Source organism: Bombina bombina, chromosome 1 (genome assembly GCF_027579735.1).
Source record: "Bombina bombina isolate aBomBom1 chromosome 1, aBomBom1.pri, whole genome shotgun sequence".
In the NCBI taxonomy this organism is placed as follows: Eukaryota; Metazoa; Chordata; class Amphibia; order Anura; family Bombinatoridae; genus Bombina; species Bombina bombina.
The window spans coordinates 590,273,986-590,300,056 of record NC_069499.1 but is presented as its reverse complement, the minus strand read 5'-3'; the positions used below and the strand labels follow the sequence as shown (position 1 = coordinate 590,300,056).

At 38.1% G+C, this 26,071-nt stretch overlaps 1 protein-coding gene across 4 annotated transcripts in view; it reads right to left on the bottom strand.

Moving 5' to 3' along the window:
• Nucleotides 1–25,401, bottom strand: part of SH3BP4 (SH3 domain binding protein 4) — a 75,231-nt gene extending 49,830 nt beyond the window's left edge. The window contains exon 1 of one of the 4 annotated variants that reach the window (XM_053698871.1): nt 25,311–25,401. The gene's annotated coding sequence lies outside the window, so the exon portion shown is untranslated. Of the gene's footprint in view, nt 1–17,465; nt 17,501–25,142; nt 25,228–25,310 lie in introns of those variants that run through there. The other 3 variants (XM_053698874.1, XM_053698870.1, XM_053698872.1) reach the window with 3 other exon arrangements.
• Between the last annotated feature and the right edge of the window lie 670 nt (nt 25,402–26,071).

Here is a 26,071-nt window from a genome sequence, read left to right as displayed (position 1 = left end):
ATGTTTATCGGGAGAAGAGACTCTTCCCGAGACCATAGTCCCTGAGCTTTCAGGGATTCCCAGACCGCGCCCCAGCCCACTAGACTGGCGTCGGTCGTGACGATGACCCACTCTGGTCTGCGGAAGCCCATTCCCTGGGATAGGTGGTCCAGGGTTAGCCACCAACGGAGTGAATCTCTGGTCTTCTGATCTACTTGAATCACTGGAGACAAGTCTGTATAGTCCCCATTCCACTGTTTCAGTATGCACAGTTGTAATGGTCTTAGATGAATTTGCGCAAAAGGAACTATGTCCATTGCTGCAACCATCAACCCTACTACTTCCATGCACTGAGCTATGGAAGGACGTGGAACAGAATGAAGAACTTGACAAGCGCTTAGAAGTTTTGACTTTCTGACATCTGTCAGAAAAATCCTAAATTTCTAAAGAATCTATTATTGTTCCCAAGAAGGGAACTCTTGTCGACGGAGACAGAGAACTTTTTTCTATGTTCACCTTCCATCCATGAGATCTGAGAAAGGCCAGAACGATGTCTGTATGAGCCTTTGCCTTTGAAAGGGACGACGCTTGTATTAGAATGTTGTCCAAGTATGGTACTACTGCAATGCCCCTCGGTCTTAGAACCGCTAGAAGGGACCCGAGTACCTTTGTGAAAATCCTTGGAGCAGTGGCTAACCCGAATGGGAGGGCCACAAACTGGTAATGTTTGTCCAGAAATGCGAACCTTAGGAACTGATGATGTTCTTTGTGGATAGGAATATGTAGGTACGCATCCTTTAGATCCACGGTAGTCATAAATTGACCTTCCTGGATTGTAGGTAGAATCGTTCGAATGGTTTCCATTTTGAACGATGGTACTCTGAGAAATTTGTTTAGCATTTTTAAATCCAGAATTGGTCTGAAGGTTCCCTCTTTTTTGGGAACTACGAACAGATTTGAGTAAAATCCCATTCCTTGTTCCGCCATTGGAACTGGGTGTATCACTCCCATCTTTAACAGGTCTTCTACACAATGTAAGAATGCCTGTCTCTTTATTTGGTTTGAGGATAAGTGAGAGATGTGAAACCTTCCCCTTGGGGGTAGTTCCTTGAATTCCAGAAGATAACCCTGAGAAACTATTTCTAGCGTCCAGGGATCCTGAACATCTCTTGCCCAAGCCTGAGGAGAGAGAGAGAGAGAGTGAGAGAGAGTGAGTGAGAGTGAGAGAGAGTGAGTGAGTGAGTGAGTGAGTGTGAGAGAGAGAGTGAGAGTGAGAGTGAGAGTGAGAGTGAGAGTGAGAGTGAGAGTGAGAGTGAGAGTGAGAGTGAGAGTGAGAGTGAGAGTGAGAGTGAGAGTGAGAGTGAGAGTGAGAGTGAGAGTGAGATTGAGAGTGAGAGTGAGAGTGAGAGTGAGAGTGAGAGTGAGAGTGAGAGTGAGAGTGAGAGTGAGAGTGAGAGTGAGAGAGAGAGAGAGTCTGCCCCCCACTAGATCCGGTCCCGGATCGGGGGCTACTCCTTCATGCTGTTTTGTTAGCAGCAGGCTTCTTGGCCTGCTTACCCTTGTTCCAGCCTTGCATCGGTTTCCAGGCTGGTTTGGTCTGTGAAGCATTACCCTCTTGCTTAGAGGATGCAGAATTAGAGGCCGGTCCGTTCCTGAAATTACGAAAGGAACGAAAATTAGACTTATTCTTGGCTTTGAAAAGCCTATCTTGTGGGAGGGCGTGGCCCTTTCCCCCAGTGATGTCTGAGATAATCTCTTTCAATTCTGGCCCAAAGAGAGTTTTACCCTTGAAGGGGATATTAAGCAATTTTGTCTTGGATGATACATCCGCTGACCAAGACTTTAGCCAAAGCGCTCTGCACGCCACAATTGCAAACCCTGAATTTTTCGCCGCTAATGTAGCTAATTGCAAAGCGGCTTCTAAAATAAAAGAATTAGCCAACTTAAGTGCGTGAACTCTGTCCATAACCTCCTCATATGGAGTCTCTCTACTGAGCGACTTTTCTAGTTCCTCGAACCAGAACCACGCTGCTGTAGTGACAGGAACAATGCACGAAATGGGTTGCAGAAGGTAACCTTGCTGTACAAAAATCTTTTTAAGCAAACCCTCCAATTTTTTATCCATAGGATCTTTGAAAGCACAATTATCCTCGATAGGAATAGTAGTGCGCTTGTTTAGAGTAGAAACTGCCCCCTCGACCTTAGGGACTGTCTGCCATAAGTCCTTTCTGGGGTCGACCATAGGAAATAATTTCTTAAATATAGGAGGGGGGACAAAAGGTATGCCGGGCTTCTCCCACTCCTTATTCACTATGTCCGCCACACGCTTGGGTATAGGAAAAGCGTCGGGGTGCACCGGAACCTCTAGGAACTTGTCCATCTTGCATAATTTTTCTGGGATGACCAGGTTGTCACAATCATCCAGAGTAGATAACACCTCCTTAAGCAGTGCGCGGAGATGCTCTAATTTAAATTTAAATGTCACAACATCAGGTTCAGCCTGTTGAGAAATTTTTCCTGAATCTGAAATTTCCCCATCTGACAAAACCTCCCTCATGGCCCCTTCAGATTGGTGTGAGGGTATGACAGAGCAATTATCATCAGCGCCCTCCTGCTCTTCAGTGTTTAAAACAGAGCAATCGCGCTTTCTCTGATATGCAGGCATTTTGGATAAAATATTTGCTATGGAGTTATCCATTACTGCCGTCAATTGTTGCATAGTAATAAGCATTGGCGCGCTAGAAGTACTAGGGGCCTCCTGCGTGGGCAAAACTGGTGTAGACACAGAAGGAGATGATGTAGAACCATGTCTACTCCCTTCATCTGAGGAATCATCTTGGGCAATTTCATTATCTGTGGCAGTACTGTCCTTACTTTGTTTGGACGCTATGGCACAATTATCACACAATTTTGAAGGGGGAGACACATTGGCTTTCATACATATAGAACATAGCTTATCTGAAGGTGCAGACATGTTAAACAGGCTTAAACTTGTCAATAAAGTACAAAAAAAAAACGTTTTAAACAAAACGTTACTGTCACTTTAAATTTTAAACAGTGCACACTTTATTACTGAATATGTGAAAAAGTATGAAGGAATTGTTAAAAAATTACCAAATTTTCACCACAGTGTCTTAAAGCATTCAAGGTATTGCACACCAATTTTCAAAGCTTTAACCCTTAAATTAAAGAAACCGGAGCTGGTTACAGTTTTAACCCCTCTACAGTCCCAGCTACAGCCTTTGCTGCGACTTTACCAAACCCAGAGGGGAATACGATACCAAATGAAGCCTTTTAGGAAGTTTTCCAACTACTTTGGGATCCTCACACATGCATCTGCATGTCTGCTCTCAAAAGTAACTGCGCAGTAATGGCTCGAAAATGAGGCTCAGCCTACAACTGGGAAGGCCCTTCCTGACTGGAAAGGTGTCTAACACAGTGCCTGACGTTAAAAAACGTTCCCCAAGCTTATAAGTGTGAATTACAAGCATAAACATGTATAAAATGCACAAAAAATAAAGCAATCGATATTGCCCATAAAAGTGTCTACCAGTTTTATAGCCCATATTAAGCCCTTTATTCTGTTTGAGACTAAGAAAATGGCTTACCGGTCCCCATGAGGGGAAATGACAGCCTTCCAGCATTACACAGTCTTGTTAGAAATATGGCTAGTCATACCTTAAGCAGAAAGTCTGCTAACTGTTTCCCCCAACTGAAGTTACTTCATCTCAACAGTCCTATGTGGAAACAGCACCCGATTTTAGTTACTATCTGCTAAAATCATCTTCCTCTCACAAACAGATTCTTGATCTTTTTCTGTTTCAGAGTAAATAGTACATACCAGCACTATTTTAAAATAACAAACTCTTGATAGTAGAATAAAAAAAAAACTACAACTAAAACACCACATACTCTTAACCATCTCCGTGGAGATGTTGCCTGTGCGACGGCAAAGAGAATGACTGGGGTGGGCGGAGCCTAGGAGGGACTATATGGCCAGCTTTTGCTGGGACTCTTTGCCATTTCCTGTTGGGGAAGAGATATTCCCACAAGTAAGGATGACGCCGTGGACCGGACACACCAATGTTGGAGAAATTAGCATTGTATGCTCTGTCTGAATCATGAAAGAAAAAAAAAATGGTTTACAATCCAAACTTTATATAAAGTACAAAATCATTCTCCAAAATCCAAGAATGAGGCAGTACCTTTAATTCTAAGATTGTTGTGACAAACTGCTGCACAATGACAGATCTAAAATGGCACAATACTAAAGACATAGGAAGAAAAACAAAAAACTTTATATATAAAGAGCAGCAGTTAAAACTTAGTCAATCTAACAGGAAATACCATCTCGATCAGTTGCTGATATGAATGACGCTTAAAGAAAATAAAAAAAATAAAAAAAATTCTGCACAAGGACAACGATAAAAAAAAAAAGTAACATTTTCAAATTAAGGGCAATAAACAGTAAAAAAACAAAAAAAAACTACCCTACTGTGTGTTTAATCCCCGCAAAGGAGTTACACACAGAACTGACACTTGGGACCCGCAGAGCACTGTCTTGAACAGAAACAGTCACCCGAGTTGTGCAAACAGCGCTGCTGAACCGATCAGCAGCATGTTCTGCTCAGGACCAGCAGTGGGGGGCCTCAGGCAGTACTTCTACTGTGTGGTTAACCCATTTGCAAGGGTTTAGCACAAAGTAGTGTTCTGACAATATAGTCTTAAAAAGCACACTGAACTCAAAATTAAAACTTCATGATTCAGATAGAGCAACAATTTGAAACAACTTTCCAATTTACTTCCATTAACAAAATGTGCAGTCGTTTTAGATTTACACTTTGAGTCACCAGCTCCTACTGAGCATGTGTAAGAATTTGCAGAATATACGTATATGCATTTGTGATTGGCTGATGGCAGTCACATGATACAGCGGAGTGGAAACTGACATAACTGAAATTTGTCAGTTCATACTAAGTGCTATTGCATTGTCTTTTTATTATGCAAAATCTACTGTATTTAGTGGTCCTTTTCTAATGAACTAGAGCATTTAATTTTTCAACCATCATAGCCTTTTAATCTCTTGGGTAGAACAGACAGCCATTTTTGAGTAGAACAACCCTTTAGAGTTTTGATGACATTCCACAGAAAACATTAGGGTAACCCTCATTACAAATGATCAAGGCTGGATTGGGTTACATGTCAGTCACAACAGAGGTGGCAAATGAAAGGGCACCTAGCTAGAACAGGCTTAGAGTACAGCTATAAGGTTACAGACCTGGGGCAACTTACACAACCTCTTATTTTACACAGCACACTAACACTGGGGAGGAGGAGATTTACAGGAATCAGTGTTCGGGGGTTGCATGTTGTACAACTAAGGACAAGCGGTCTGGTGCCAGCCATAGGTTGGTAAACTATTCCAGGCCATGAGTGTCCTATCTGACAAATGCATAAGTTTAAAAAAAAAAAAAAGACCACTTTGGTCTGAAAACATGTGTTTTTCTCAAGCAAACTCTTTAAGGCTTCATATTTTTCCATAGTTGCCTGTTTAACTCCAGGACTGCTTCCCAGAGTTTGTCTACCAAACTAACCATGGCTATTCACCAGTTTCTCTGTGCCTGCCCCAGTTCTCCTCCGCTCATTTCAGTATCTTGGCCTCTTCTCAGTACTGTAGGATCAGTTCCTTTCCTGTTTATACTCACACAATAGCTCAGAGCTATAAATACTCATTAGTTCAAGCAGACTGGGATAGGTGTAACATGTCCCTCTACCCTCCCCCCAGGGGTCTCCTGGGAAACTGTGCTTGGTGAGATCCAAGTCTGCTCTATTGTAAGCTTTTTATACAGTGTCAGTGTGACCTGAAGGCTTCAGCACTCAGTGAGTTAAATGTGAAGCATTACCCACTTCAGTCCGCACATCTCAATACAGGATTTGTGGATTAAAAAAAAAAGTGACAGATGCTAACAGGTTACACAAGTATTTTTTTTATTATATTGCTATTAGATGGATATTAGAAAGGTGTATGTGTGATTTTATACATATATATATATATATATATATATATATATATATACACACATACATATATATACACGTGCGTGTGTATCTCTCTCTCTATATTATTTATTTTTGTTATCCATCATTAATAAGCATATTACCATTTATTATAGTATTATAGAGAGGCTGGTAAGCAGATGTCCTACAGCTATGGGTGGCTGGTAACATGCATCAAAAGATAACATTTATTTTTCTCACTCCAGAAAACAAAAAAAAATAAAGTCTATGGCATTTTAAGATGTCCTGTTAAGATACAGGTTTTAAAAGAAAAATGTAGTATCTTAAAAAGGACAGTCAACTCCAAAAGTGTTATTGTTTAAAAAGATAGATAATCCCTTTATTACCCATTCCCCAGTTTTGCACAACCAACACAGTTATATAAATATACTTTTTACCTCTGTAATTACCTTGTATCTAAGCCCATTCTTCTGACAGCCCCCTGATTACATGACTATTAGCTATTGACTTGCATTTTAGCCAATTAGTGCAGTGTTGTGCACAACTTTACAGCCGTGAGCACAATGTTATCTGTATGGCCCACATGAACTAGCAGTCTCCTGTTGTGAAAACCAAATAAACATGCGATAAGAGGCTGTCTGTAGTGGCTTAGAAAAAGGCAGAAATTTAGAGGTTTAAACGTTATAAAGTATATAAATATAACAATGTTGGTTGTGCAAAGCTGGGGAATGGGTAGTAAATCAATTATCTATCTTAAACAACAACAATTTTGGTGTTGACTGTACCTTTAAGGGGACATCTTAAAATGCATTACACATTTTTGTTTCCTGTAGTGAGATTTTTTTTTTATTTTTTAGATATTATATAGATATATATCAATATCTATCTTTGAAGCATGTTACCTGCGACCATACACATACCTACTTAATCCCTTGGTAGGGGGAGGGGCACATGCATGCACACACTCATATTGTCATTTTATATCAGGCTCCTTTCATGACATAATGTATATTTAAAGGGCCATAAAATAAAATCATGTATTTTAAGACTATCGACCTAACACTAATGTGCGTTTTAACTTAAACAGGTTTAAACACAAAGAAGTGCTGCTCAGGACCCGCGGAGCACTGAGGGTGCCAAGTTGAAACAGACACCAATTCAATCTGCAGTGCTAGTCGCACGACTCAGATGCGCAATTAGCTCCGTTGACTGGATCATCGGCTGTTTCTGCTAGGGACCGGCAGAGCTCTGCAGGTCTCAAGCGACACTTGTGTGTTTAACCCCTTTTGTGAGAGTTAAACATACAGTAGTGCAGGGTTGATAGTCATAAAATGACACAATCTAATTAGAACATGTCATTTTCAACTAGTATGGCCGTTTAATCGATTCCAAAATCTTAAATGACAGTGCAGCAACAGGACAGTAGCCAGTGTTTATTTTAAAGAACTATTATTTTTCCAACGTTGCCTTTGGGTGTAGCAATTACAGCATATGCTGGCACACTACTGTACAAAGCTACTATCCGCAAACCATTTGGTTTCACAGTTTGAACCCAGCTACTACTTGAATCATTTTAACAGGGGTTATCCATGGAGTCATATTTAAGTAAGATAGATGCACATCTTCTAAAACAACATTCATACAGAAACTTATGCAAATAACTTTTTTTTTAAAAAAAGGGAAATAGAAAAAAAGATGTTCTACTTTGTTAGTGGCAGAACAGATTTTGTTTATGAGATAGAACATACATACAAAGAGAGAAGTGCTCTACCAGGAATGAACAGCTCAGTAGCTTGTTCTACGACGAGTTACCACCCAGGAACAGCCTCTATTAGCCCAGTTGTGCTTTTCACAGGGGGAAGAAAAAAAAAAAAAAAAAAAAAAAAAAAAAAAAAAAAAAACTTTCCTGAAATATCAGTCTGATCCCGACGAGTATGGTCAGTCCAGCCCCAAACTATCAGGGTAAAAACCCTGTGCCCATTTCATTTGTAATGTCTGATAAGACTGAGAACATGGGTACCATGTTACATTATTATTTGGGGGGGTGGACTTCTACAGCAAAATGGTACATAGCTGCCCATGTTTAATATAGAATTCTATAGAAGAAAGTAAGGAGATTTTTTTTCAATAGATTTGTGATAACACTTCCCATGGTATCTCACAAAGTGCACGAGTGATAAAAAACAACCAACTACACACAAGAAGCCTCAAACCTAACATTACAAATGGAGCTTTCCCTTTACCATACAGGTAAATGTATCCTGCTATCTATATCTATATAAAGTGGTATATATGGTATAAGGCCCTCCACATGTGTAGCTCCTGCTTTCATGGTGAGGAGATGAATATGTGCCTGGCTAGTGTATTACACAGAAAACCACAATACAGGTGGCCCTCGTTTTACAACGGTTCAATTTACACTGTTTCAGAATAACAATCTTTTTTTTCCAGTCATGTGACTGCTATTGAAAAGCATTGAGAAGCAGTGCATTTATTAAAATAGCCAGTAGGTGGAGCTGGCCGCTTGTTTTTCAGCAAAGCCAAGCAAGCTAAAATTAATCAGTTTAACCAGATATGAGCTATCGAGCAGATTTCAAAGGAACAAGATCTTCCTGTCTATAAATCGGTCCAGATTGGAATGCATAGAAAGAACTGTTTGCAGAAAAATGCAAGTGAAGTCTGTGTTGTGTGATTATTTTATTAGGTTTATAATGCTGTTTAGCAAATGTTTTTGTTCATTTAACAGTTTAAAAGGGACACTGAACCCAAATTTTTTCTTTTGCGATTCAGATAGAGCATGAAATTTTAAGCAACTTTCTAATTTACTCCTATTATCAAATGTTATTTATTCTCTTGGTATCTTTATTTGAAATGCAAGAATGTAAGTTTAGATGCCGGCCCATTTTTGGTGAACAACCAAGGTTGTCCTTGCTGATTGGTGGATAAATTCATCCACCAATCAAAAACTGCTCTCCAGAGTGCTGAACCAAGAAAAAAAAAAGCTTAGATGCCTTCTTTTTCATATAAAGATAGCAAGAGAACGAAGAAAAATTGATAATAGGAGTAATTTAGAAAGTTGCTTAAAATTGCATACTCAATCTGAATCACAAAAGAAAATTTTGGGGCTCAGTGTCCTTTTAATTATATATTCTGTGTTGTGTGATTATTTTATTAGGTTTATAATGCTGTTTAGCATTTAAAGTCTTCATTTCAAAGCTTTAAAAATAAATGTATTAGATGTTACTTGTGACAATTTTGAGAGGGGCCTGGAACCTATCTCCCTCACTTCCCATTGACTTACATTATAAACTGGGTTTCAATTTACAACGGTTTCGATTTACAACCATTCCTTCTGGAACTTAACCCCGGCATAAACTGAGGGCTACCTGTACTGTTGAACTTGTATATAGGTATTGCACACAAGCCTTGCTAACAATTGTGAACTTTAACCCCTTTATTCCCTATCTTTTTTCTATTTAATTCCCACACACACTGTATTAAAACACACATAGGTACTCCAAAACCTGCATTTACGTTTCATGATTTAAAGGGACAGTCAAGTCCAAAAAAATAAAATCTTGCTTGCTTTTCTTGGTATTCTTAGTTGAAAGATAAACCTAGGAAGGCTAATATGTTAATTTCTAAGCCCTTGAAGGCCGCCTTTTATCACATGCTTTTTTTATTTGCTTTTCACAACGGGAGACCTAGTTCATGTGAGCCATATAGATAACATTGTGATTACGCCTGTGGCTTGTGGCAGACACTGCACTAATTGGCTAAAATGAAAATCAATAGATAATAAATAAAAAGTCATGTGATCAGGGGGCTGTCAGAAGATGCTTAGATACAAGTTAATCACAGAGGTAAAAAGTATATTAATATAAACAGTGTTTGTTATGCAAAACTGGGAAATGGATAATAAAGGGATTACCTATCTTTTTAAACAACAAAAATTCTGGTGTTGACTGTCCCTTTAAGGAGTTGTGCAACAGCCTCTAAAACACATGACCATTAAGCAAACAGTAAACCCATGCTAGGAAACGGAAGAGTTAATTATTTCAGAAGCTGAGAGTGCTGGAGGAACTGGGATACCAGCCAATGGCCTTAATCCTTTCACCAAAAGGGAAAGTAGCCTTTTCTAAACCACTAGGACTACAACACAAACACACAAGAGTTGCTATATCCGAAATTCAGTAAAAAACAGAGACAATCTTACAGACAAGAGTTAAAAAGGACAATTAAATAGAGTAGAATGGCATAATCAACAAGTGCATAATATAATGAAGACACATAATTATTCTGAATTTCAAATGAGCAGTAGACTTTTTTTTCTGACAAATTTCAAAGTTACTTCCATTTCCCCCTGTATCATGTGACAGGCATCAGCCACTCAGAAAACGCATACACATATATTGTAAACCCTTACACATGCAGAGTAGAAGTTGATGCCTTAAAGTGTGCATATAAAAAGATTGTGCACATTTTGATAATGGAATTAAATTAGAAAGTTTTAGTTTTTTTAAATTTCATGTTCTACCTGAATGGAGAACGTTTAATTGTGACTTTAGTGTAAACCATGATGCCAAAGGTTTTACCATTAATATGGTTTTTCCTGCTTTCCTTTCCACACTAACTAGTCAAAAAATAAGCCGTAAAGACTGTATAACCGTTTTGATTAAATACTTAAAAATCGATGAGGTTAACAGAATGATCCATCTTTTGTTTTTGTAAGCATATAGATGGATATTTCTTTAATAGACTTTGTATTTTGGTTATTACAAAATACTTTCATCCTTTTTTGCTATTCATTATACATATATTTATATGTGACAAAGGATATGTATACAGGATATGCCTATTAAATACACACACATTAAAAATGTGGTGCCTGCATGGTGGTGCCAGAAAAGGTAAGTTATTCATGAAATGCCAACCAAGCGATATTATGTTCATTCTCTGGTCCAAGACATAAAACCATAGACCAGGTGCATCAATTTGGTGAAGATAAATGTGAAGAGATAAAAAAATGAAAAACAAAAATATCCTTCCATGATTTATTTATTTTTAAAAAGGAAGTTTAAAAGGCCACTTTCTCTGCACTGAATCCCTTAAGCATATCCTATATTCTTTTTTATTAAAATCAGCTACATATATACCTATGCAAATACATACAGAAAAGATACGCATACTTTATCAAGTCTGAGGAAAGTTCCTGAGGGGGGAGGGAAACAGGGAGGAAATGCCATAGCAATGAGCAAGCTAAAGGACTAAGAACACTGTCTAGTTTCAAGATGTATTATACATGGAGGGGGGATTTAATACTAAGATAGGAACGAAAGCAAAGAAATCTCATCAGGAAGCCTAGAAGTTGCAGTGACACAGATGTGATCGGATCAGAGACACCCCGGCCAATGAGTGTTTGGGAAAATTGAATAGGTGCCTTATTGGAAAAAGTGGGGAAAGCTAGAAATGCCACGATAAATCAGCAAGGCGCTTTGATCTAAAGGGAAGAGTGCATGAAGTTGCAGCTGATGATTGGGAAGAAAGAGAGAGAAAGAGAGAGAGAGGGGGAGAGAGAGAGGGAAGAAAGAGCAGATGCACAAGAGTTGAGAGTGCAGAGATGTCACACCAAAAGATAAGGATACCAAAGCTTTGCTATATAAATAATAAAGGGGAAATGCAAGCAGAGAGGCCTCAGCACATAAAAATGGGAGAGGGCACGTTGCACTGTGAATAACGGGGCAGAGGCTTCAGTGGATCAAGGAGAGTGACATCTAGATCTTGACAAACAAGAAGGGGTAAAGCAAATATGCATCTTGTATAAAAAAAGGGAACAGGACAATATTTGTGAATTAGTGATACAGTTTAGCACATTCAGATATATCCTGAAGATCATTCTAAAGGGCTGTCTATAGTTATTAGGAGACAACCTTGCATTTTAGTTTATGCTGTAACATGTTCTTTACACATTGATGGGAGCAGCGGATAGCAGACTTTCAGCAGCTGCATGGTTAAAAAAACACCTGCTCACATTGCATGTATGTACACAGGTCAAGAGCATTTCAGGAATACAAATTGCCACATAACACAGAGAGCTGGAAAAATCCCTTGAGCTAAGGTGTTTAGGCTGAAATAATTTCACTACTAGCTTCAATATATTTATTTATATTGAAAATGTATGATGTGCCTCTTCCTTAACTCCAAAATGGATCTGCATTTTTTTTTTATGTCCCCAAAGACAGAAATTTTAAGGTGACAAACAGTGGAGAACTCACTAGATAACAATTTACAATACTTACTGGATTATAGTTGGTGTTAGGATTCCTACCTCCCCCCCCCCCAGGCCTGCACTGACCATAGGGCATACAGGGCAAAAGAGGGATCACAATATATGGAAAGTATATGAAGTTGCCTTTATAGTGATGGCTAGGGATGGGCAAATGCTTTGCAGCATTTGAAAAAATGAAACACATTTTAACACATTAGTTCATTTGCTTCGAATTTCGAATGTTTATACAACATTCTAACATTTGTTTAATGTAATAGTATTTCTAATGTTCTATTTAAATGTAATAGTTTGTTCTAATAATTTGATTCCAACTATGTAATATTCCAATTAAAAAAAAAATGGATATATTTGTAGTTTTTCTTTAAATGTAATATTTGAATTATGCAACATTCAAAATATAAATATATCAATGTGAATGTTTCTATCTATTATGTATCAATTTACTAAATTCTCTACCACATGAACTATTGAACATCTGAATAGTATTTTTTAAATCAAAATGTTACATTAGAAATTTCAAATGTGGATATTCAATCCAATTATGAACATTCGAAAATGAAAGTAACATACAAAACCATAAATAACATTTGATTACCGAATTATAATGGATTTTCATTCTTTTCAAAATTCGATTGTTTAAAACGAATGTTCACAGGAGACAGGACTAGTCGGTTATACCAAGCAAATAGCACTTTTAGCACATTCGCCCACCCCTAGTGGTAGCATGGTTTCCAAGAAAGCTGCTACATTGTTGTACTGGAAAACTGCTACCATATTTGTACAGGAAGGCTGTGCCAGTACATATATCTTCTGGCATGGCTCACCAAGGGGAAGGAAGACAAAATAGAAGCAGTTCCATGTGATGGTGCCCGTTGATGTGTGTGTTATTTCCCCTGATAGTGCAGGGACATTTAACACTAAATAGATTTTATAAGCATAGTAATGAGGTAATTCTCTACCTCCCTCTAGTTATGGGTGACGCCATGTTGGAATATTTCACTACATTCCAGTGCTGACATGTTTGCACGTGTGCAGCAACTCTCCTTCAGATAGCTGTAGTACATTGTTTTCAAACCTGTCCTCAGGTGAAATAATCAGCCAATTAGTAAACATGGTTATTTTACCTGCTCTCACCCAGAGTTATACTGAAAATCTGGCCAGTTGGGGAGGCTTGAAGACAGGTTTTAAAACCAGTGCTGCAGTGTAAGCGAAGTTCCATAATATAATGGCACCACCCATGATATGTATTTAAAGTGAAGGTCAATTCTGATGAATCAGTGCCCAGTTTTTTTTAATAATCCTATTAAAACAAGGGCACTTTAATTCATCAAAATTGACATTTCACTTGTTTTCTTCAAATACTTACATTTTAATCCGGCAAGGGAAGTGATGCAGCGGCTGTCAAGATTAAAAGGTAAGTATTTGTTCACAACACAAGTGAAATGTAAATTTTGATGAATTAAAGTGCCCCTGTTTTTAATCCGATTTTTAAAAAACGGGCAATTTAGCATCAAAATTTACATTCACTTTAATAATCCATAGAGCATGCAAATTTTATCACATTTTGGCTTGTTCTCTTGGTATCTTTCATTGAAGAGTAAAACTAGGAAGGCTCATAAGAGCTCAGGAGTGTGCACTTGTCTTTAGTAATCTATGGCAGCAGAGTTTTGCAACATTGTATAACAAAGCTACAAATAATGTTGCAAAACAATGCTGCCATAGAGCACTAAATAAAACTAATCTTATGAGCCTACTTAGTTTTACTCTTCAATAAAAGATACCAAGAGAAAAAAGCACATTTGATAACAGAAGTAAACTAGACATTTTGTTTAAAATTGCATGCTCTATCTGAATCAAGAAAGTTTTAAATTTTGACTTTACTGTCCTTTTAATAACTTTTTTTCGTTCAATAAACTTTTTAATCTGCACATCAAGCCATTTAAAAATTGTCTCTTTTTATTGTATGGATTTCTTGAGATAAAAATAAGATCTTATCCTGTGAGAATCAACTGTTGTCGTTACTAGACCAATAAAAAGCTTTGAATGCTTTAGCGTCTTAAAATGGCCATACTATTTTTCCCCTCACTTTTTTGTGTACTATTGCTTCCAATATAAAATAATTATCTGGGGATTAAAGGGACATACTAGTCACCTATACCTTTTTAACCCTTTAAGGACACAGCTTTCAGTTTGCTCAATTGTTTTATGACGGAAAAATTCTGTCATATGTCCTTAAGAGGTTAAAGTCTATATGAGAGAACATTTTAAATATATAAATCCTTTTTTTTTCTTCCCGTTATGAAAACAAATGTTGTTGTTGTTATTTGTTAAAGGGACATTCAACACTTACTGTAACATGTTTTGATATTGTAAATAAAAAAAACGGAGGTCTGCCTACACTATACCCCTCCTCCCTTGCCGCCTTGCTTCTGTCCTAATCAGCGGCGCTAACTACTCTAATACCAGGTAAATATGGATGCCGAACTCCCCCCACTATTACGTAGCTGCCTTCTTCTTCAACTGATAAGCAAATCAGAATCCAGTCCTCGGACAGAAATTGCACGCGCTCCTATTTTTAAATCTGATTTTTAAAAACCGGGCTCTTTATCATCTAAATTTACATTCACTTTAAAGCTAGCGGGAAGTACACAAACTGTCCATAGAATATAAAGTCAATAGTTAAAAGGGACATTATACACTAGATTTTTCTTTGCATAAATGTTTTGTAGATGATCCATTTATATAGCCTATACAGCTTTTTTTTTTATATAGTTTTGCTTATTTTTAAATAACATTGCACTGATTTTCAGACTCCTAACCACGCCCCAAAGTTTTAAGAAAATACTAATTTATACCTACTCCAGCTTGCTCCTGTTTGTGTAGTCTTTTCATATGCAGAGGAAGGGAGTGGAGTGTCTGCTTTTTTGCTAAAGAACCACTTCCAGTGGGTGTTCCAGCTAACCTTTTTAACAGAGCTAAACTGGGAGCTTCTAATTAAGTTTTTAAACCGTTTTATACTGGATTTTTAGATCAGTATCTGGGTATACTATTCTTTAAAGTAGTGTCTATTACATGCAGTTAAATGAAAATTGGTGTATAATGTCCCTTTAATGAAGAAAACTCACAGAAATCTATTGGTGGCCAGTGACATGTCACGCAAGCTTAAAAAGGGACAGTTTACCAAAAACTCTTCTTTTAAAAAGGGACAGTCTAGTCCAAAAAAAAACCCCAAAAAACCAACAACTCTTGTTTCAAATAGGGCATGTAATTTTAAACAACTTTCTAAATTTACTTTTATCACCAATTTTGCTTAGTTCTTTGGTTTTCTTAGTTGAAAGCTAAACCTAGGAAGGCTCATATGAATTTCTAAGCCCTTGAAGGCCACCTCTTGTCACATGCTTTTAACAGCAGGGGAGAGCTAGTTCATGTCAGCCATATAGATTGAAAGTTCACACGGGAATAGGGCCCTCAATTCCCCCTGTTTTTGTCTGTAAAATTTTGTCTTATCGTATTATTTCTCCATTGTACTGTTATCCTTGTACCCATGGGCAGCACTGCGGAATCGTCACTTTTATAAATAAAGAATAATAATAATAATAACATTTTGATCACGCCCCGTGGCTTGTGGCAGACACTGCACTAATTCGATAAAATGAAAGTCAATAGATAATAAATAAAATGTCATGTGATTTATTGAAATGGCACAGAGTCCCAGTAAGATTAGCAAAGATGTACAATACCAATACCACGAAGTGCTGGAGAAACTGATCTGGTGGGCTCAGACCTTCATATTTGGTGGTCATGCCCAAAGGTGAGTCCATTGTGGAGGGAAGTTGAAATGCTGCTTGGGTCTATCAATTCAAACATACACTTGACTCCCCAGTTGGCTTTGCTGCATATCTTCCCGAGATCTATCTCTTTATGTTCCAAGAGACTTCTAGTCTATGTCCTGGCGGCTACCAAGCTGTGTATAGCCCGAGCCTGGAAACAGGTTGAGCCTCCAAGTCTAGATGAGGTCTGTGATTTGGTGAATCACTTTGCGACCATGGAAAGATACGTAGCTGGAGATAACATTTCAACCTCAATGCCTGATTGCTGGGACCTTATTCTAGTGAATCATGATTTCTTATTTCTGTGAGATGTGGTTTTTCGCGCCCCCCCCCCCTTTTTTTTTTCTCTTCTTTTCTCTCCCCCCTAAATCCCTACCTTCCCTACTCCCTCTCTCCTCTTTAAATTGTGTCTTCCATTCAGTCTTTATCCAATCATGCTTCCCTCCGTATTTTCTCTCTGAGGGAGATGCTGAAATGCATATAATAGAATCTGTAGATTCTCTGAAAACCAACCTATGGGCAGAGATTTTTTTTCATGTCTGCCCACTTTATACTAGATTCCCTTGATTGGGGCTAAAGATAGCCCTACACCCCTACCTTATTTCTCTGACTAGTAAGCCCCCTGTCACTTGACTCCAAGCTATAGAGGCTTAATGTATATAATCCTTGGGAACCCTGGATTTCAGATTCCTTCTCTCAGACTTAGGGTCTTATTCCCATAAGATATTAATGACTTGGGGTCTACTGTCTTTCTTGAATAAGTGTTTGTTATATTTTCTTTGCTTAAAATGTTTTATAGACCAACAGTTAGCGAATTTTTGTGAATATTGAACTGTAATCTGTGATTTATATCTGGTCCTGCTTATGCCATGCTGTTATGCTTATATGCTGACATTGTACTGTGCATTTGTCTTTAATAAAAACAATTATTCAAAAAAAAAAAAATATGTCATGTGATTAGGGGGCTGTCAGAAGATAGATTAGATACAAGTTAATCACAGAGGTAAAAAGTGTATTAATATAACAGTGTTGGTTATGCAAAACTGGGGAATGGGTAATAAAGGGATTAACTATCTTTTTAAACAAAAATTCTGGTGTTGATTGTCCCTTTAATATGTTCCCAATTATGCAAGTTACCTGCTGGAGTGTATTAAATTGTTTACAAATAGCTCCTTAGCCTTTATATTGGCATTTGAAATAGCCGATTTAGCCTGTATAGGCTATTGAGAAATTATGTAAACACAGCCAGCAGAAGAAATTACACTCACAGTGGGAGGTGGAAGGGGTAGAGCTCTAAAATGTTAATTTTCAATTGTTCTTTCTAAGGGCCCGATCTTAAAACATCTCACCTGAGCGGCGAGGTTTTGAATAAGTCTCTTCGGTATGGCGAGGTCCTTAAAAAAAAAATTAGAAACACAAATTTTAATTTTGGTAAATGTTTGTGTTGCTTTGTAGTGTTCTTTATGTGAAACATAGACTACTACATTACAATAGAAGGTTTAAAAAAATCCCAAAGATTTTGTGCAATTTTTCTCCATGCCGGTGAGGTTTTGACTATCAAGCCCTAAGTATTGTACAGACAGAGATAAAAAAAAAAAAAAAAAACAAGCATTTAAAATGATAAGAGAACTATAGATGTTATCTGGCAGCAAGCTCATTTTGATGGGCTGTGGTTTCAAAGAGCAAATACAGCTATTTATTTTGCAAAAAAACATAAATGAGCAATTTCTCATAAATGTATACGCTGCAGCTGGTATAACAAGTCATGGGGAACACATTCAGGGAAAATTAATTTTACAGTGAACTGTCCCTTTAAGATTTAAAATACAGCCACAGAGGCTAAGTAAGTGTGCAATTGCTACCTTAATACATTGTTTCTCAGCCACAGTCCTCAAGTACCCCCAACAGGCTAGGTTCTTATAGCTGAAAAAGTGCACAGGTGAAATAATCAACTGTGTGAGAGCAAGTTAGTAACCATGGTTACCGATCAGCTGATTACTTCACCTGTGCACTGGTTCAGCTATAATAAAAACGTGGGGCCCGATCCGATATGCAGCATCACCCGCAAAAACCGGCGACGCCGGTTTTTGCGCATTTTTGGTATCCTATATACAGCGCTGCATCTAAATGCGGCACGTATATTTCACCCGTTGCTCGCAATTTTTTCTCCCATAAGCTAACATGGGACCGCGTCGTAAGTCGGTATCCAATATCCAGCACAAGGCCTTACGTGGCGAAAATGGAGAAATCTTACTCCATTTTCACCTCGCCATAAAATGCCGCCGTAGCAGGCCTTGCGCCGAGTATGGGAGTACCGTAACTCCCTAAAATGCCTGCAAAAAAAACACCTAACACATGCGCAATGTCTATCTACCTGTCAACCGCAAACCCCCACCGCAATAACTAATAGTGTATTAACCCCTAAACCGCCATAGCCCACACCGCAATAAACCTATTCTATTATTAACCCCTAAACTGCCGTAGCCCACACCGCAAAAGACCTATTCTATTATTAACCCCTAAACCGCCGTAGCCCAAACCGCAATAAACCTATTCTATTAACCCCTAAACCACCATAGACCACATAGCCTATTAAATCTATTAACCCCTAATCTGCCGCCAACGTCGCCGCCACTATAATAAAGTTTTTAACCCCTAAACCTAAGTCTAACCCTAACACCCCCTAACTTAATTATTTAAATAAATCTAAATAATATTACTATTAACTAAAGTATTCCTATTTAAAATTAAATACTTACCTATAAAATAAACCCTAAGATAGCTACAATATAATTAATATTTACATCGTAGCTATTTTAGGATTTATTTTTATTTTACAGGCAACTTTGTATTTGTTTTAACTAGGTACAATAGCCATTAAATAGTTAATAACTATTTAATAGCTACCTAGTTAAAATAATTACAAAATTACCTGTAAAATAAATCCTAACCTAAGTTACAAATACACCTAACACTACACTATAATTCAATTAATTAAATTAATTAACTACAATTAGCTAAAATTAAATACAATTAACTAAATTAAACTAAAGTATAAAAAAAAAAAAAAATTACAAGAAGTTTAAACTAATTACACCTAATCTAAGCCCCCTAAGAAAACAAAAAAGCCCCTCAAAATAATAAAATGCCCTACCCTATACTAAATTACAAATAGCCCTTAAAAGGGCCTTTTGCAGGGCATTGCCCCAAAGTAATCAGCTCTTTTACCTGTAAAAAAAAAAAAACGACAATACCCCCCCAACATTACAACCCACCACCCACACACCCCTACTCTAAAACCCACACAATCCCCCCTTAATAAAACGTAACACTACCCCCTTGAAGATCACCCTACCTTGAGCCGTCTTCACCCAGCCGGGCACAATTGGTCATCCAATCCGGGCAGAAGGCTTCATCCGATGGGGCAGAAAAAACATCCAGACCGGCAGAAGGCTTCATCCAAGCGGCATCTTCTATCTTCTTCCATCCGACATGGAGCGACTCCATCTTGAAGACATCCGGCGCGGAGCATTCTTCCAGCACGACGGACTAACGATGGTTCCTTTAAATGACGTCATCCAAGATGGCGTCCCTCGAATTCCGATTGGTTGATAGGATTCTATCAGCCAATCGGAATTAAGGTAGGAAAAAATCTGATTGGTTGATTTAATCAGCCAATCGGATTGAAGTTCAATCCGATTGGCTGATTGGATCAGCCAATAGAATTGACCTCGCATTCTATTGGCTGATCCAATCAGCCAATCAGATTTTTCCTACCTTAATTCCGATTGGCTGATAGAATCCTATCAGCCAATCGGAATTCAAGGGACGCCATCTTGGATTACGTCATTTAAAGGAACCGTCATTTGTCGTTAGTCCGCCGTGCTGGAAGGATGCTCCGCGCCGGATGTCTTCAAGATGGAGTCACTCCTCGTCAGATGGAAGAAGATAGAAGATGCCACTTGGATGAAGCCTTCTGCCGGTCCGGATGTCCTCTTCTGACCGGACAGGATGAAGACTTCTGCCGATCTGGATGTCCTCTTCTGCCCCATCGGATGAAGACTTCTGCCCTGCTGGGTGAAGACGGCTCAAGGTAGGGTGATCTTCAAGGGGGTAGTGTTAGGTTTTATTAAGGGGGGAATTGGGTGGGTTTTAGAGTAGGGGTGTGTGGGTGGTAATGTTGGGGGGGGTATTGTCTATTTATTTTTTTTTATAGGTAAAAGAGCTGATTACTTTGGGGCAATGCCCCGCAAAAGGCCCTTTTAAGGGCTATTTGTAATATAGTATAGGGTAGGGCATTTTATTATTTTGGGGGGCTTTTTTATTTTATTAGGGGGCTTAGATTAGGTGTAATTAGTTTAAACTTCTTGTAATTTTTTTTATTTTTTGTACTTAAGTTTATTTTAGTTCATTGTATTTAATTTGAGCTAATTGTAGTTAATTTACTTAATTGAATGATAGTGTAGTGTTAGGTGTATTTGTAACTTAGGTTAGGATTTATTTTACAGGTAATTTTGTAATTATTTTAACTAGGTAGCTATTAAATAGTTATTAACTATTTAATAGCTATTGTACCTAGTTAAAATAAATACAAAGTTGTCTGTAAAATAAAAATAAATCCTAAAATAGCTACAATGTAATTATTAATTATATTGTAGCTATCTTAGGGTTTATTTTATAGGTAAGTACAGTATTTAGTTTTAAAAAGGAATACTTTAGTTAATAATAGTAATATTATTTAAATAATAATTAAGTTAGGGGGGTTTTATGGTTAGACTTAGGTTTAGGGGTTAATAACTATTATAGTGGCGGCGACAGATTAGGGGTTAATAGATTTAATAGGCTATATGTGCTACGGTGGTTTAGGGGTTAATACTACTAGGATAGGTTTATTGCGGTGTGGGCTATGGCGGTTTAGGGGTTAATAATTAGGCTTGTTGTGGGGGGTTGTCAGTCTAGGGGTTAAAACATTTATTATTAGGAGAGGGGGGATTGCGGATATAGGGGTATACGCATCGGCTTATTTTTGGGAGGCGTGTTAGACAGTTACGGGAGATTTCATATTTTAGTTAGTTTTCTTAGGCGCAGGCAGTTTCTAAAGTGCCGTAAGTCACTGGCGACTCCAGAACTTTGTACTTACGCTTATTTCCGGACATCGCTAGTTTATCCGACTTACGGCACTTTAGGAACTGCCGGCAGGGTATATGTAATACCCCGATGTGCAAGGTGAAATTACGGGCGGCGCGGGTTCCCTCGCTTGCGCCGAAACCTACGCCGTATATCGGATCGCGCCCCAGGCCCGTTAGGGGGTACTTGAGGACTGCAGTTGAGAAACACTCCCTTAATAGATTAGGTATTTGTGATCCCTGGACACTCATGGAGGGTCTGAAGGATCCCTGAAGACTACTATTCAGGGATGCATACAACCTACACTAACTTTCCTATCTCCACTGCTATCCCCTTAAAACCCCATAGCATGTAAGCCTATGAGCCCAGCTGTTTGTAGTCCACCTTCATAAGAGCCGACTACAACAGTGCAACTGTCGGCAGGACCCTCTACCCATTTGATCCCTGTAATTGTTTTTATATACCATCTATGTTCATAGCGCTGCAGAACCTGTTAGCGCTCTACAAATACCTAATAAATAAATCCACCTGGAGACAGCAGAGACCCATAATATATTCCATAAGCTTTTCCTATTGCCACTACAGTTAAGTGGTCAAAGCATTCAGGATTTTAATAATAGCAATGCCCTTAATATCTTTGACATAAAGATCTTGTTTAAAAAAAACAAAGTACAGTTACATCTCTTCAGATATAAAATACATGAACTTTAAGGCACAGTATGAAAATGTTCTAAATAAATTAATTTCTGCAATTGTTTTCATTGTCCCTATCTTACCACTGCTAACGACTGTTAAAAAAGGACAGTCTAGTCAAAATTAAACTTTCATGATTCAGACAGGGCATGCAATTTTAAACAACTTTCCAATTTACTTGTATAATCAAATTTGCTTTGTTCTCTTGGTATTCTTTGCTGAAAGCTAAACCCTAAGTAGGCTCATATGCCAATTTCTAAGCCCTTGAAGTCCGCCTGTTATCTCAGGTCATTTTGATAGTTTTTCATAGATAGAGGGTGTTAGTTCATGTGTGCCATATAGATAACATTGTGCTCACACGTGGAGTTACCTAGGAGTCAGCACTGAATGGATAATATGAACTTATTTATACAGGGTCCATAATGCAGCAACAACGTTTCAAACCAGCAATTGGTTCTTAGACATAGTAAGAACAAAATGCTGGTTTGAAACGTTGTTGCTGCATTATGGACCCTGTATAAATAAAGGTTTTTTTATTTACCATTTGGAGGCTGGAAATCTTCTTGAAAATAGACTATGATGCTGGGGTCTGGCTAGCCCTTTTCCATGCCCCATAACTTGGAGTGAGGTGCTGTCTTCCTCTGAATTGTTGAATGGCTAAAAACTAAAATAAAGAGGCAGTCTGCAGAGGTTTAGATACAAGGTAATCACAGAGGTAAAAAGTGTATTAATTTAACAGTGTTGGTTATGTTAAACTGGGGAATGGGTAATAAAGGGAATTAACTATCTTTTTAAACAATAATTCTGGAGTAGACTGTCCCTTTAGGGACAGATGTCTTGCACACTACAGCCTAGCCCTGCACTTCAAATTTAAGGATTGGTGGGGGGATTCAGAGATAGATTACAGGAAAAGGGGGTAAATAAATAATGGAAGAATACTGTAAAGAGTTACTGTTATGTTATAGTTAAAAGGGACAGTCTTCTCCAAAATATTTATTTTCTAAAATGGATAGATAACTTACTTTCCATTCCCCAGATTGCACAACCAACATTGTTATATTTATATACTTTATAATGTTTAGACCTCTAAATTTCTGCCTGTTTCTAAGACACTAAAGACTGCCTCTTATCTCATGCATTTTTTATTAGCTTTTCACAGCAAGACACTTAATTCATGTGTGCCATACAGATAACATTGTGCTCACTCCTGAGGAGTTGTGCAGAAACCGGCACTAACTGGCTAAAATGTAAGCCTGTAAATAGCCATGAAATAAGGGGGCAGTCTACAGAGACTTAGATACAAGGTAATAATAGAGGTTAAAAGTACAGTATATTAATATAACTATGTTGGTTGTGCAAAACCCGCCCCCTGCCAATCATGCGCGGGCAGGAGCTGTCAATCTCCTCCGTCGGACAAGACCGGGGAGACAGAAGTTTGCCACCTCAGAGGTGGTGAAAGGTTAGGAAAGCAGCCTGATGACCGCTGCTTGTTAAATACGACCTACAGTCAGGGGGGGGGGGGGGGGCGAAAGGCTTGCAAAGCCTTTGATAAATCGACCCCTAAATGTTATACACCTTCAGCATTAGTACATGGCAAATTCAGCTGTTTTTTGGCATCTTTACACATAAATACCTGTATTGTCTGTCCACTTCCATTCCCCAATCTATTCCACAGAATGGATTTAAACACTTTGTCAGTGGAACAGCAAGTATGGTTTTCTGTTCTTTTGAGTAATTTTGGTTGCTTGTTACTGGAATACCATTTCATTACAGACTACATCCAGACGAGCAACGTTGCGGGTCTTGCACGTCATTTTTTATTCTATTATTTATAGATTTAGTCAAACCATATTATATGGCACTTGTATCAATCAGAAGCACCTAATCCATTATCGTGTTGTAGCCTTCTCTACTTTTTTATTTTTTTTAATAAATTACTTTGTGATGGGCACTCCATTTGTTTACATTGTTCTGTATGGTTATGTTAAAATGTGGTTCTGCCCTTTGTGTTTGTATTCTGAAAATTGTAAAGGAAGTACTGTTTGAATGGACTATACAATTAAGTGTACGTTATTTTTATATACACATATTAGAAGATGTAATATACATGCAATAACATTCATAGACATGTTTGTATATGTGCACAGTTCCTGATAATTCAGCCACAATCTATATTAAAATATTAAAACATATTCCCTACACAAACACATGCTTTTTACCTACAATACAAGACACTACTGTCAAAACCACCATTTCATATTATTTTATAAAAAATAAAAGCTATAGACAAAGGGGTTGGATATTGTGTAAGATTAGTTAATAAGAGCAGGTAAAATTGTGAAGGTAAAGATTTATTAAAGCTGTTTAATTTAAAGAGATATGAAACCCAAGTTTTTTTAAAAATGGTGCCACCAATCAGCAAGCAGTACTCAGGGTGCTGAACCAAAAGAGGGCTGGATCCTAAAATTACATTCCTGCTTTTTCAAATAAAGATACCAAGAGATCAAAGGGAAAAAAATGATGATAATAGGAGAAAATTAGAAAGTTGCTTAAAATGGCATGCTCTATCTGAATCATGAAAGAAAACATTTGGGTTTCATATCCATTTAAAACGAAGTCAAACAATCGCATACTTTAATATTTATGTTAGTTGACTGATAAGGACCACAACAGTTCTAGTGGAGGGGAACAAAACTGCAGAACACTGACTGAAAACAGTAGGTGTATTCAGTAAAGCAGAATAGGGTTAACAAAAATAATGTATAACACATTTTAACATGAGAATAAAAACCCTTTTAAAGGCCATGGTCACTTCCATACTGATGCTGAGAAGACACCACCAGCCATAATGTGAACTCATCTTTGGCTGTTTGCAACACGGGCTCCAAGATTAGCAAATTTCTATATAGATCTCAAAAAAGTCACTCCTATCATACAGAGCCACAAAAATAATTCCCTGTTTTAACCCTAAATAAAATAGAAAGACTCAATACAGCCCAATAACACTGAACTCCAAAAGTAACTCCAATTGTTACTGGTTTATGCCACGTAATAATATTATTCCAAGGTTACAACAATCTAATTCTAAAGAACAAGGTCAAGTTATCTCTGTAATATTGACTTATATTTGTAATAACGAACCCTATATCTTCTACCAGCCCGTTACAGTGAGTACAGGGGAAACTCCGCTCCCAGGCATTACCCACCATAAGCATTGGAGTCCCGTAACACACCCTTTCCCCTTCGAAAAACTGAACTGGGGTCAGCTCACCACACACAGTGGGATCGTCGCTCCCTCCTTTATAAACATTTCCGTTCCAATCATCTATTTCCTTTAATTAAAGTGTGCAGCCTCCCCTCAGGTTGGTGCTTACCCTACATCCCCCTGAGCCACTCGCTTCTCCACGTAATTCCGCTGTCCCTTCCCGTTACCTCCAGTCCCTCTCGAGCTCTTCTCACTTGTTGGTCTGAAACACAAAGCTAGGGGGAGGGGCGGGGCCTTAAGTGATTAACCCTGAGTGAGCCTGTCGGGGGTGGAGTTTTATAGAATTAACCACAGGATTGCTAGGCATAAACCTAGCCTGGCTGGGAAGCGGAATTAACCCACCGTGTTATGGAGGGTCTAACGCTAAATACGGCTGACTCTCAAGATAGTCTTTGAAAGAACCACTTATTTACAGCAGCTGTGGGAAATGTTGCATAGTTAAGTGGTGCAACAGTTGAGAGACTGACAAATATGTTTTCGTCTAAAGGAAAAACAGGTAAAAGCAAGAGATGGCTGAACAGCTGTGAGCTACTAGAGAGGGTTAAATAAACATGACCGCCGTGTGTGCAACTGGTGCTCTGCACTGTAGCTTTGTACCAACGTTGAACACCACACTATAAAAGTGTCTGCAGAAATTGCTTATGGACGTCTTATAGATGAGCTTCATAAATCCTAGAAAATATTCACTATAGCTATTCACTTCTTAGCTCACCCAGACTTTGGGAGTATATTCATGATGTCTGGAGTAGAAGCACTTGCCCCCTGAAATGTCTCTCTTTTAGTATTTTTCTATTTAAACAAAGTTATTGTCAGTTTATATTTATTTTGCCCCCATGTAAAAATGCCTATGGATGTCCGTCCATAGGTGTA